This window comes from Oryctolagus cuniculus, chromosome 1, assembly GCF_964237555.1.
Source record: "Oryctolagus cuniculus chromosome 1, mOryCun1.1, whole genome shotgun sequence".
Taxonomy (NCBI): domain Eukaryota; kingdom Metazoa; phylum Chordata; class Mammalia; order Lagomorpha; family Leporidae; genus Oryctolagus; species Oryctolagus cuniculus.
The window spans coordinates 162,742,211-162,754,448 of NC_091432.1; the positions used below are offsets into that span (position 1 = coordinate 162,742,211).

Genomic DNA, 12,238 nt, shown 5'->3' on the forward strand with positions numbered 1-12,238 from the left:
GGAAATGAGTTGGGATGCTTACAGCCAATTCCTGGTATCCACTCCCAGGCGCTTCTGTTTGATGTTGCTGAATGAACAAAGGGAAGGGGGAGAGCAGGGCGCATTCTGCAAGGTGACTCGGCCAGGGAGGAGCGTGCCCAGGGCTCATCATGGATCATAAAGACTGCTTCTCTGATTCCTACCCTGCTCAGAGCAGAGACTGTGTAGTTGGAAGATGTGTTCCAATACTGCTTGTGGAGGAATTGGGGGAAATTTGTAGAATAAATGCAGAGAAATCCTAAGACATGGCTCATGACCAGAGATGACAACGTGTCCAGAACAGCATGCCAAGTGTTCATTCCTGTTTTGAGTTATTTGCCAAGCAGCTGAATGAATGAGAGCTGTAGTTAGTGTGGGAATTCTTTCCAAGTCCCAGTGCTTCTGGCTCTGGGCATCCGTGAGTGGTAATAGCGTGTCCTGGGGGGAGTGTGCAACTGGAGCCAATAGACCTGCATTAACACCTGGCTCTAACCATGAAATAACGTACAGGTCTGTTCGTACAGGTTTGAAACGTGGGTATGGGTTAGGGTTAATGAGAGCACCAGAAGCGTACTTACGAGTGCTAGGAAGCTGTAAGGTGCTTTTAAAGACAGCAGCAGGAGAAGAATACCTGTAAAATGGGTTTTCCCAACTCATGTCTGTGACTTTGTTCTGGCAATCCTCGCCATGCAAGTATCCCTTCTGGCACAAACACTGTAGCTTGCCCAGGCCCTCTTAAACTCAGTTGTCTATTCTGGGACAACTGGTCTTTGCCTGTCCATCCTTTCTTTTTCAGATTGAGATTATTTTTTGTTGATCACCTTTAAAATGTTTGTTTATTTGTATTTTACTTGAAAGGCAGAGAGAGAGAATCATATCTTCCATTTGCTGATTCACCCCACAATGGCCCCACAATGTTCGCAGCAGCCAGGGCTGGGCCCCGCTGAAGCCAGGAGCCCAGAGCTCTTTCCAGGTCTCCCATGTGGGTGGCGAGTATTCGACAACTTGAGCCGTCATCTCCCAGGTGCAGAGGAGCCAGGACTTGAACCAGGCACTTTCTTAGGGAATGGGAGCATTCCAAGTGGTGACTCGAGCTACTGCACCACAATACCCACTCTTCCCTGTCCATTCTTTTGTGTATCCTTCCCACTGCCCAGCTTCTTGGGACTTTCATAGGTTCTGCACAGGGATTACTGTTGCAATACAAATATGAATGACAGTATCTGCCATTCACTAAACACTTACTCGGCACCATAATGCCTGCAGTGCTTTGTCTGCATTTTCATTCCTAATCCTCACAGTAATCCTAAGAGCTTATATAGCATCCCTGCCTTCCCCTCCTCCCTGTGTGATGCCACAGAAGAGTCAGTGACTAACATATGTGAAGTAAGAAGAAGCAGGCTTCTTGCTTGTTTCTCTGATAAAATGTCTGGGGAGGGAGGAGGCTGAAGCACTGGAACTGTCTCCACAGTAGGGAGGTGGGTTTCCGCTTCCTCCTCATGGCTCTCCCTGCCCGACACACACACACACCTGCCCCAGGTAGTCTGTGCCTCCGGACGCCCCCCTCGCCCAGGTGTCTCTGGCGTGTTCCTGTGTTCAGAGATCTGCCCTGCTGGCCCCTGATTCCATGCCCGTTTTGGCCTGCTCTGTACCTCCCTTTTCTCTCTTGCTGAGGGCTCAGGATCCAGCTGCAAGTTCTCCTCTTCCCCATCTCCTGCCTCACAGGTGTGGGCCTTGCGTGTGGAAGCAGCAGGAAGCTGTCTGACTTGTGACTGCAGAGAGGTGTCTGAACGCTGATTTTGATCACTGTGACCCACTTTGAGTCTGTAAGCAAATCTGTGTAGGGGCTCGGTCACAAAACAGCTTTTTTGTATGAAATGGGACTTTATGGAAAATGGAATTAAGAGATGTGTTTATTTTGGTGTAAAAATTTTTTGAGATTCATACACAGAGAGCCCTTCAAAGAATTCACAAAAAAATGAATATCATAAAAATGCATATTATGAAAAAGTATGCATAAATTTCAAAATCCTTTACACCAAAATATGCATTATGAAAATGGATAGTGTGAAAAAACTATGCATGAATTTCAAAACCATTTTGGGCCTTCTTTGACAAATCTTTGAACGTACCATTGAATATATGTGTGTGTGTGTGTGTACGCTCACGAACGTGTGTGCTTTTTACACATTATAAAATTTTAACAAAATAAAAATGTGTTAAAAAAAATCAAGCAAGAACTACTGGTAATACCATGACTCAGAAATAAATGTTTTGTTTCTCATGTAGTCTTCACATTTTATGTAACATTTACAGTTTACAATCTGCCTCTAAAAATCATGTTTTGGCCTTTTCTTTGCCCACTTTGTGTTAGAGAAGAAATATTTGCCAGTGTTTAAAACACTGCTGAATGCAGAGTGTGTGTTGGTTATGAATACACTGTTCTGTAATGTAGTTAATGTAAGAGCATTCACAGGCCCCAGATGAAGATGGGGCACAGAGGGCTCTCTGACAGCTCTGGAGGCCCTGGCCTCTCCTGTGAGAAAAAGAACAATTGTTTTGCTTGTCTGGTAGGAGTTGTGAGTGTGGAGTAAATTACATACTCTTTTCTCTCCTGGGGATCTACTGTGCTAAGTGCTTGTTAAAAGTGTATGTCCCCTGGGGCCAGCGTTGTGGCACAGCTGGCCTGCAGTGCCGGCATCCCATATGGGCGCCGGTTTGAGACCCAACTGCTCCACTTCCGATCCAGCTCTCTGCTGTGGCCTGGGAAAGCAGTAGACGATGGCCCAAGTCCTTGGGCCCCTGCACCCGCCTGGGAGACCCAGAAGAAGCTCCTGGCTCCTGGCTTCAGATCGGTGCAGCTGTGGCCATTGCAGCTACCCGGGGAGTGAACCAGTGGATGGAATACCTCTCTCTGTGTCTCTCCTCCTCTCTCTGTGTAACTCTGAGTTTCAAATAAATAAATCTTAAAAAATAAAGAAGTGGATGTCCCCTAGGTGAGCTGTGCCCAGAGGGGGTTCCCCCCACACCCCGATCCTTCCCCAGGCGCTTGCTGCTTTTGGCCTGCCTACAACACAGGGAGAAATCTTGTGTGTAGGTTGAGTCAGGGCCTTGGCAAAAAGAAACATTTTTTGTGGTCTTAGGAGTAAAACACACAAAGGCACAGCAGCCGAGAACAGAGCACCACAAGGTCTTGCTGTGCCCACAGTGCAAAATCCACATGAGATTGAGCCTCTGTGGTGACACCCGGTGAGGGTTTAAATGGGGTAAGGGAGAATTCTGCCTTCCCAGGTGCATTAGCAGGGACCTGGATCGCAAGTGGAGCAGCCAGGATTTGAATTGGTGCCCGTTTGGGATGCCGGTGTTGTAGTATATTTTTTCATTGTACATGTAACAGGAATTTTCCATGAAGTCCTCTCATACATTCTGGTGGAAGTGGAGGTCTCCTGTGTACAAAGTTTCAGAATAAAATAGAGAACAGAAACTAAATAAATAGGTCTTACTGTCCATCTGAAATTCAGATCTAAGACTATTCTAGTTTTTTTGAAATGCGGAGACAGACTGGTCCACTTCCCACATGCCTGTAACAGCTGGGATTGGGCCAGAAGTCAGGATGGGTCTGAAACCAGGAGCCCAGAAATCCATCTGAGTCTCCCACACAGGTGGCAGGGACCCAAGTACTTGTGCCATCACTGGCTGCCTCCTGGGTATACATTAGCAGAAAGCTGGATTTGGAAGTGGAACTGGGTCTCAAACCAAGGTGCTCTGGTAAGGAATGTCGGCACCTCAAGCATCACCTTTATGTCTACACCAGATGCCTGCCCAGCGTTCTACTTTGGTTTGCTAAATCTGGCAACCTTACATGAACACGCCTTCTGTATTCCGTCTCCTCCAGCAGGAGCAATCATTCCTCATCGTGTTTCTTATTTTTCTGCAGGGTCTCCATCCTACTGTTGTTGACTGGTAGAACTGTGCATTCATTAATGTAAAACATTTTGTTACATTATCACCAACACTGCTGTATTGACTTTTGTTGATGTAATGAAATAGCAGCATCCTGAGTTGCTCTTGACTGGTCTGACTGCTGGCCAGGACATAAATGGGGATCCTGGGCTGGCCAGAGCTGTCATTCTTTGGGGTCTGGGAGTAGGGACAGTCTGCTTTTTTCCCACTTCTTAAATCATGTTGTGAACTGAATGCACTGATTGATACCTCCTAAACACTAATTAATGTTGTGAAACTTTAATTAGAGCTTACAACAAGTGGCCTATTTGTCTGGTGAAAATAATGATACCTGTTCTACCTTCTTCACCAGATTGTTTTGAGAAAAAAAAAAAAGTAGCTGTGTAGTTTTTAAGCTGCGAAGTGCAAGCCAGACATTGGGGAACAGCCCTGGTCTCTTGATAATTTGTGCCTTGACATGAACTCCTGATGGAATCAACTCCTGCTCAAGTGCCAAGTGACCCTGGGGCTGGAACTATAGTGCTCTCCTCATCCGACAGTGAAATGAACAGAGGAGCGTTGAGAGGAGACTGCTTTGGCTTGCAGTGCCATCTTTATTTTTGCTGATGGTTTCCTTTTGCAGTTTGTTCCAGCTTTCTCCCATGCTTTTTCATAACCTGAACATGTTTTTTTGGGGAGGCAGATACATGCTTATTTAAGGTAGCTATAGAATTTGCATTCAAGTGTGAGTTGTTATTTTCTACTAATGTAGTAATGTTTTTAAAACTTCATAGGGAAACAGAAAATGACTCACAGTTCCACAGTCGGCTTATGCTTGTTAGGTGAACCAGCTCAAACACAGTTGCACTAGTGTTCATGTATTTGGTCCTCACTGGTTGACTGCAACGTTCCTTGCAGTTTTCCAAGTCTTCATAGCAACCATGGTTTTCAGGTTGCTGTTTTCAGTGGCGGTAGAGCGTTCTTAGTAGCTGGTCAAACTCTTGTTTTGGCTTGGACGTGTGGGCTGTTCCCAGGTTCTCCCCTGTTGTAGTAAGGTTGTAGAGCACATCCTCTGGCCTGGTCATTTTATCTTCCTTTTTGATTATTTCCTGAGGATAATTTCAGAGAAACAGGACAACTAGGTTGAAGGGCGTGGCTGTTTTCATGGCTCCAGTAACCCTTACAGAGCTGGAATCTTGTTATGCTGGCCAGTTACTTGGCTCTGGGTTTATTCTCTGTGCTGACCTCAAACGAGGTACAAAGGCCACTGATAAGGCTGGGCCAGGCAGACACAGCCGAAGACTCGGAGAGCTCGCAGTGCGCTGCCGCCGCCGCGTACTGCAGCCCACTCTCGGCTGTGTAAATATTTTTCCTGGGCAGGAGCATTTCTCAAACAGAACTCTGAGCCCACTGCAGTGAGCCTGACAGCAGGAGCTGCATGCTGTTTGTCAAGCGTCAAGTCCCCAGGGACTGGGGCCACCCCGGTGTGTGCTGAGATCCCCTGCGAGGAAAGGCGTGGAGCAAGGCTGAGGCGCTGCATTCCTGGTGGTGAGTCCGAGCCCGGTGGGGGTGTCCGCACCGCCCCACAGCAGAGGGCAAGCCGATTAGAGACTGGGGCTGCTTTCTTTCTCTTTCCCTCCTGGACTTCCCAGGGTCTCCTGACTCAGGCTGCAAGGGATTAAAATGTGCATTCTGAGTGGTGCTCTGTGTTGGGCCCTGAGCCAGGTGGTCAGGACTACCAGAGGAGCTGAGAGCCTGACCCCAGGCGGAGGTGGGGGTCGGGGGTCTTTGCCATTTCCTTGTTCAGCCTCCCTCCCCCGTCCTCAGATGGCAAAACATCACAGTCAGTGAAGAAGGGTGAAAGCAGAAGCTGCTTGGGGAGACTTTTTTTCCTTTATTCATGTTGACATCTAAAGTCAGAAGTGTGGCATCTCAGAAGTGTGATTAAACACATCAAGGGAAAAGTGTGTGTTTCAGAAAACTTCCTAAAACCTGACAGTGACATGGTTAAAAGTATTATGTGCTCCCTGATAGAGCTGATGCTGATGAGTTATTTTTTTTAGTGCGAATTGTTATGTGGAGTCCAATTAATAAACCTGATGTCTTGAGTTTATTTGTTGCATCATACAGTTTCATCCCAGTACTAGATGCATTTTAATAATTATATTTAATTAGATTATGCGTTTCAGCTTAATATGAAACTGTTAACTGTGGGTCTGTTGACGGCTCTTTTCACACCGAAGCTTATAAATAAATGAAATCATCTATTTTCTTTGAGCGGTGGTATTTGAGAAGATAGTTCTTTATTAAAGTCAGAAGTAGTCATATCTGGGTTTTACAACTGCTAGACCTCTGGGGCCACCAACGGAGAGGAGCCTCTGGGTTTGGAGTCTTGCCTGCGTGGTTCTGCAGGACCAGAACCCGTCCCGCGCCCAGAGAGGGTTTGCGAAGTCCCTCCCGTGCCGCCAGGGCTTGCCTGGTTTTAACCTGTAGCCGGTTTAAGCTTCCTCGCTCCAAGGCTTGGGCGAGTCACAATGGGTTAAGCGTCAGCTCTCAGCCAGGCGATGATTCGCTCTCCAGCTAAGCCGAGGAGGGGTGACTCGCCTTCCAGGGAGGACCGGCCTGTCCCGGGCTGGAAAGGCTAGACTCCAGGGCTCCTTCCCTTCCCGGAGGCTGGGCAAAGGAACCCTGCTGGAGGATATTTCTGCCCGGATGCCCTGGAGGGAACAACAAGAAAGAAAGAACCCAAAATAAAAACGCAGCAGGGAGAGAGCCGCTGAGTTGGGAACTTGAGCCCTTGCTGGTTGCTGTTATTCTCAGAGTACTCAGGACCCAGACCAGGATCTGCATCTGCGGGGCGCAGCGTGAGTACCGGCCTTTACTTCTGATTGTGCGCTTCCCTCTGTCTCCCAGGACCTGGGTGGGCTCTGCGCCCATCCACAGGGTAGCTCCTCTGCTTCCTCTCCCAGGCTGTGCCTTCTTCCTGTGCCCTGCATAACTGAAATTTCTCTCCGTGGTGCTGCTGCTGAGAAACCTCTGAATGGGCTTGGAGGAGATGAGTGATTGAACCTCACGCTTTGTGCCTTGGGATCCTCTCTACAAAAGGCAGTTTGGTTCCATCTGGCATGAAAAGATGTTAGTGTAGTTTTGAGAGTCACAGGAGCAGTAAGTTCTTACTCTTATTTTTTTTTTTCCTGGCAAAATTTTATAACATTCCACTGAGCGGTCCCATATACGGATAATCTGAAAGAAGGCACAACTAGGAAATCAGGTTTGGTAAGGCTCATACAAACATTAGTAGAAATCCTAAGTCCAAGTTCAAGTTATTTTCCTGCTCCTCTTGTGACTTCTCTATGGGGTGTTTTTGGAGTGAGCTGTTAACTGATTTACTCATTTCCATATGCTTCAGGAAAAGTATGCTCATGTTGCAAGGCCAAGCCTGATTCTACTTTTGGGCTGCAGTTCATTCTGCAGCCCGAAAACAGAAGAACTTGTGAAGTATGTGGTCCATGTGGACACAGAGCTTTAGGGATTTTAGCTGGTATTTCTACACACAAGTGAGCGCACCACTTTAAAAATAACTGTGCTGCTATTTTGAGGGTTTTAAAAAATATGGACAGTGGCAAGATTTCTTATATCCTAGCAGTTCTTAGAACAAGCCGTAGCTGAAGTTCAGATGAAGTAATGTTCTCTAACATTAAGAAGGCGTTTTTAGTCATCATATAGACATGAGAGAGAGAGAGAGAGAGAGGAGAGAGAGAGAGGAGAGCTGTGCCAAAGGGCAAATTGTTGGATTCATGTGATTTGTTCTTGTCTTGAAAGTTACATCTTCGGACACTTCCTTTCTCCATTTAATTTGAGGCAAACCAGGTTTGAGTAATCGGACGTTATTCCCAGCTGGACCAGAGCTTGTGGACTGAATTAGCGTTTCACCATATAAGCCCTTATTTCAAGCAGGTGGCACTGAGAAGCTGTTTATGGAAGCAATTTGCTATTAACAGTGACGAGCGCTGTGATTATTTCAGTTCCTTTTTCATGAGTTCATTTAATTGGAAAAAGTTTTCTCTCCCAGGGATTGTATTTTGGACCTGGTCTCTGCTGGGTAGAATCTGAATTATAGTGGTTTGGTTTGGTGAGTTTAATCTCACAATATTTGGCTTGGTTGATAGTGGCTTTGTAAATTTTGTGAAAACATTGATTCAGCTCATCCTGTCAGTTCCCCTCCCTGCCCACTTTTCTGAGTGCCTTTCCCCTAACATCAGTGGCCACTGGGCCGAGGCACTCCACATGTCTCTGAGTGGCAGGTACATTTAAAGTCCCCTGAAAGAAAGTGGGGAAGCATTCCAAGCCAGAAATCGGAGAGGGAGCATGAGACACTGCCAGCAATTTATAAGCTGAGTGCTTAATTTCTTTAAAACGCAGGTCACGTGCAGCAACTCTTAATCTCTTCTAATGAAAACCAGGAAAAGTTCTCTTCTGCCGCTCTTGCTCTTCCTACAGCCACCAAAGTCCAGCTGATTTTTTCCCCCTTCTTCTGGGCCTTTTAGGGTTGATGGGCTGGAATGCATTGCGTTACTCACATCAGAGGCACACCATGGAAGTGTTTTAGGGGTGGCCTGTTTGGCAGGTTCCCCGCCACCCGTGAGGACAGAGGCCGACCTGTCTTCCCGAGGCTTGGCAGGGACTGGACGGGTGTGCCCTGACCAGTGCCCCGCCCTGCCAGGGGGTGAATCAGCGTGATGAGACACTGATTTTCAAAACCCACTAGGGTGGAGCCCTGCCAGCCTGAAGGCCACTCAGGGAGGTGGGATGGCTTGCAGGGCAGGCCGTTCCAACAGTGCCGCTTACGGGAAAAAATTGCAAAATGCCAAAGTACTGTGCCACCAGATTTTTCCATTAGCACCACACTTTGCTCAGCTTCCCGGTGTGACCCAGGGACATCTGTTTGGCTGAGTGCGGGAAAGTGGCTAGCATCGCCTCCTAAGCTCTGTGCATGTGGAGGGCGGGACCCGGCAGGCCTGCGCACTGCCTCCCCTGCTCCCACGTGCCCCCACACACATGCCCTGGGCTTTCTCCAGGGGCAGGTGCTAGGATGTGAGTTGAACTCTCAGCAGCTCGGGATGCTGGCTTTCTATGAGGAAACCTGAGAGAACACCTTCCAGAAAGCTACAGGAGACTGAGGCTGTAGCCTTCTCTTCCAGGGTGGTAGTACTCGGTGAGGTTGGAAAGCGAACTTCCCACCTAGTGGCGCGTTCACACTGGGGTCACACAGGGCCTTCCAGGAGGAGTGACACAAAGCTCAGGAGAAAGATGTGGTTCCTGCGTCCCGGCTGCAGCCTCTCGCCCCATGGTGGCCACGCTCCTGTCTTGATAGTGGACCAGCCTCCAGGCCCTGTGAACGCTGGTCTGCCCCTGCCCTCTTTTGACAGGCAGAGTGGACAGTGAGAGAGACAGAGAGAAAGGTCTTCCTTTTGCTGTTGGTTTACCCTCCAATGGCCGCCGCGGCCAGCGCGCTGCAGCCGGCGCACCATGCTGATCCGATGGCAGGAGCCAGGAGCCAGGTGCTTTTCCTGGTCTCCCATGGGGTGCAGGGCCCAAGCACCTGGGCCATCCTCCACTGCACTCCCTGGCCACAGCAGAGAGCTGGCCTGGAAGAGGGGCAACCGGGACAGAATCCGGCGCCCCAACCGGGACTAGAACCCAGTGTGTTGGCGCCGCTAGGCGGAGGATTAGCCTAGTGAGCCGCGGCGCCGGCCCTGCCCCTGTCCTCTTTTGGTGAGGGTGGCTGGTGGGATTAAGAGCTTTGTAGTAGGCTGTTGCTGTTCTGACTCCCTGCTTTCACTGTCACTGACTTGCATCTCTGCTTTTTCCCCTAACCCTGTACCCTCGTTGTGGGCCGTGTTCTGACAGGACCCCTGGTGAACAGTCCTGGTGCCTGCAAACGTGGTGGGCTTGCCCAGTCCTTTGTGGCTCCATTTAGTAAGAGCCGAGCCGTCCTGGGAGTTGTATTAGTAGGGGCGCTGCCCCTTCTGGATGCTGATCCCCAGTTCTGCCCTTCCCTCTTCCCCAGTCGGTGGCTCTGCTCAGAGCCCACTTCTCTCGATCTGGGTGTCTTTTCTGTATCTGTTACTATAAGGTCTTCTCACTCCTCGTGTCCTGCTAGCTAGCTCTCATCCATCTCCCAGCAAATACACGCAGAGACACTCCCAGTGGGAGTCCATGTCTCCTTCCTCTTATTTATTTATTTAGTGCTTTGTGTTTCTATCAGATGATTACCATCACCCACTTCCAGTTGGGAATAAGGCTTCTGCCTCACTGGTATGCAAGCTTTAAGGTTTTAAGAGGCAAGAATCCTTATATCATCCTGTGCTTTGGATGCCCATCTCGCCTTGCTCAGCACCGTTGTCAGGTCAGCAGCCCTGCTGTTCAACCAGCAAGTGTTCATAGAACACCTGCTTTGAGTCCACAGCCTGATGCTGGGGTTATAACACAGAGAAGGCAGGCCCAGTGCCTGCCTGAGGATTTGTGCGATGGAGTTGAGCCCTGCCAGTTGACGGCCTGGTAGTGCTCTACGCCAGCTTGTTCTCTGCAGTTCCCAGGTGAATGCTCTGTGAGGTCATGCTCTGGTTACCGGGACATTTTTCACAAGTGAACAGGTGGCTTTCACTGTGCCACACACACTCGTGTGGAGGTGAAAATGGTACCATCTGCTAAATGCGTTGGGTTCCAGGGAGGAGGGGACTGGGTATAAATGGCTGTCCAAAGAAAGGTCATTGCCAGAGGCCATCTGGAAAGTTCCTTCTAATTCCCATTGCCTCTCGTTTCTTTCCTTGTGTACTGGGGGCATAGGAGAAAGGCGAGCTGCTCTTAGTATTGAGTCTGGTTTGCTGGGCTGGACTCTGTTATTTCTGGGTGTGGATAAGCAGAGCTGTAGGTAAGATGGTTGCCTCTGGGTGCATGCCGAACCGGTCTACCTTTGTTCTGCCCCACTGTTTTCTCGGGAAGGTGTCTACAGACATCATTTCTCTAAGATGGGAGGAAAGGAGCTAGTCCTTGTTTTCTCGTATTTAGTTCTGTGACCTCCAATTTTTTGTCACTTGACTTTTTTAAATTTGGTGAAAATCATCATTGCGAGTGCAAGCCAGGCTGTGATGAAAGCCTCTGGTGTGAGCACGCGGCATGATCTGAGATCTGTGCCTGTGCACGTGTGGAGGGAAACGGGCTTCACTGAGCCGGGGCGTGGGGAGGAATGCAGGGCACCTTTTCTTGCCTTCTAAGATTGGGTTGTGGAGTGGCTTCCTCCTCCTCGTGTCTGTGTGTGTGTGTCTGTCTCTCTCTCACACACACACACACACCTCTGCTGCAGGAGAAGTCACACACCCACTGCGGCGTACTCCTCACAGGAGAGGATGAGCCCAGGGCCTTTTACTCCCCCTGCAGGTTCTGCCAGCCCTGTCACAGAGGTGGGTGGAGAAGGCATCCTGCACTGTGGGGAGGGGCCGCACCCACCTTCTTCCCCACTGGGGCTTCACAGACACTCGGGACCATTGGCTATCGAGCTCAGCTCTGTGTCAAGGCTGAGAGAAGACTGGGACAAATGGTGTGCTAAGGGGCTGCTGTTTGGTTCAGCGGTTAAAATGCCCACGTCTGGGTTGCATTCCCAGTTCCAGGTTCCTGCTGTTGTAAACCTTGGGAGGCAGCAGGTGATGGCTCAAGTACTAGTGTCCCCACCACTCCCGTGGGAGACCCAGATTGGATTCTCAGCTTCTAGCTTCAACCTGGCCCAGCCCTGGCTGTGTGGGAGTGAACCAGCAGATGGGAAGAGTTCCCAGATGAGGCAGAGGATCAGCGACAGAGCGGTGACTCTGAGAGTCCAGAGGGAGCTGTGGCTAATGGAAAAGGGGCAGCTGCAGACAGCTGGTTTGCAGATGGCCTTTGCAAACAAGGGCAGTTTTGCCTGAGGAGATTGGGCGGCAGCACATTAGACAAAGAATGAATGCTACAGCAAGAGCATTGAAAGAGGAGGGTGGTTTTCCCCTGCCCCACTTTGCTCCCCTTTCTTGAGTTCCCTGAGGGCTCCAGGAAAGGAGGAGCCTGGGTGGTGGCTGTGTTAGGGCAGCAGCAGAATGAGTAGTATCAGTGGAAGAGCAGTAAGCTTACAGGTGACATACGCATCACTGTACAGTCCCAGGTCATCATGCTGCCGTCATAGGCTTTTTGTGAAAACTGCACGAGTTCATGAATGTGTAAACATTGAAACGCTGCCATGCAGAAGTGT

The 12,238-nt window shown here is 49.3% G+C and overlaps 1 protein-coding gene across 16 annotated transcripts in view; it reads left to right on the forward strand.

Moving 5' to 3' along the window:
* KANK1 (KN motif and ankyrin repeat domains 1) overlaps positions 1–12,238 on the forward strand; it is a 217,281-nt gene that overhangs the window by 156,103 nt on the left and 48,940 nt on the right. For 2 of the 16 annotated variants that reach the window (XM_051858534.2, XM_070051247.1), the window contains exon 1: positions 5,253–5,508. The exons of 7 other annotated variants lie outside the window; for them this stretch is intronic. The gene's annotated coding sequence lies outside the window, so the exon portion shown is untranslated. Of the gene's footprint in view, positions 1–5,009; positions 5,509–6,018; positions 6,825–12,238 lie in introns of those variants that run through there. 7 more of the 16 variants (XM_070051248.1, XM_070051254.1, XM_070051251.1 and 4 more) reach the window with 6 other exon arrangements.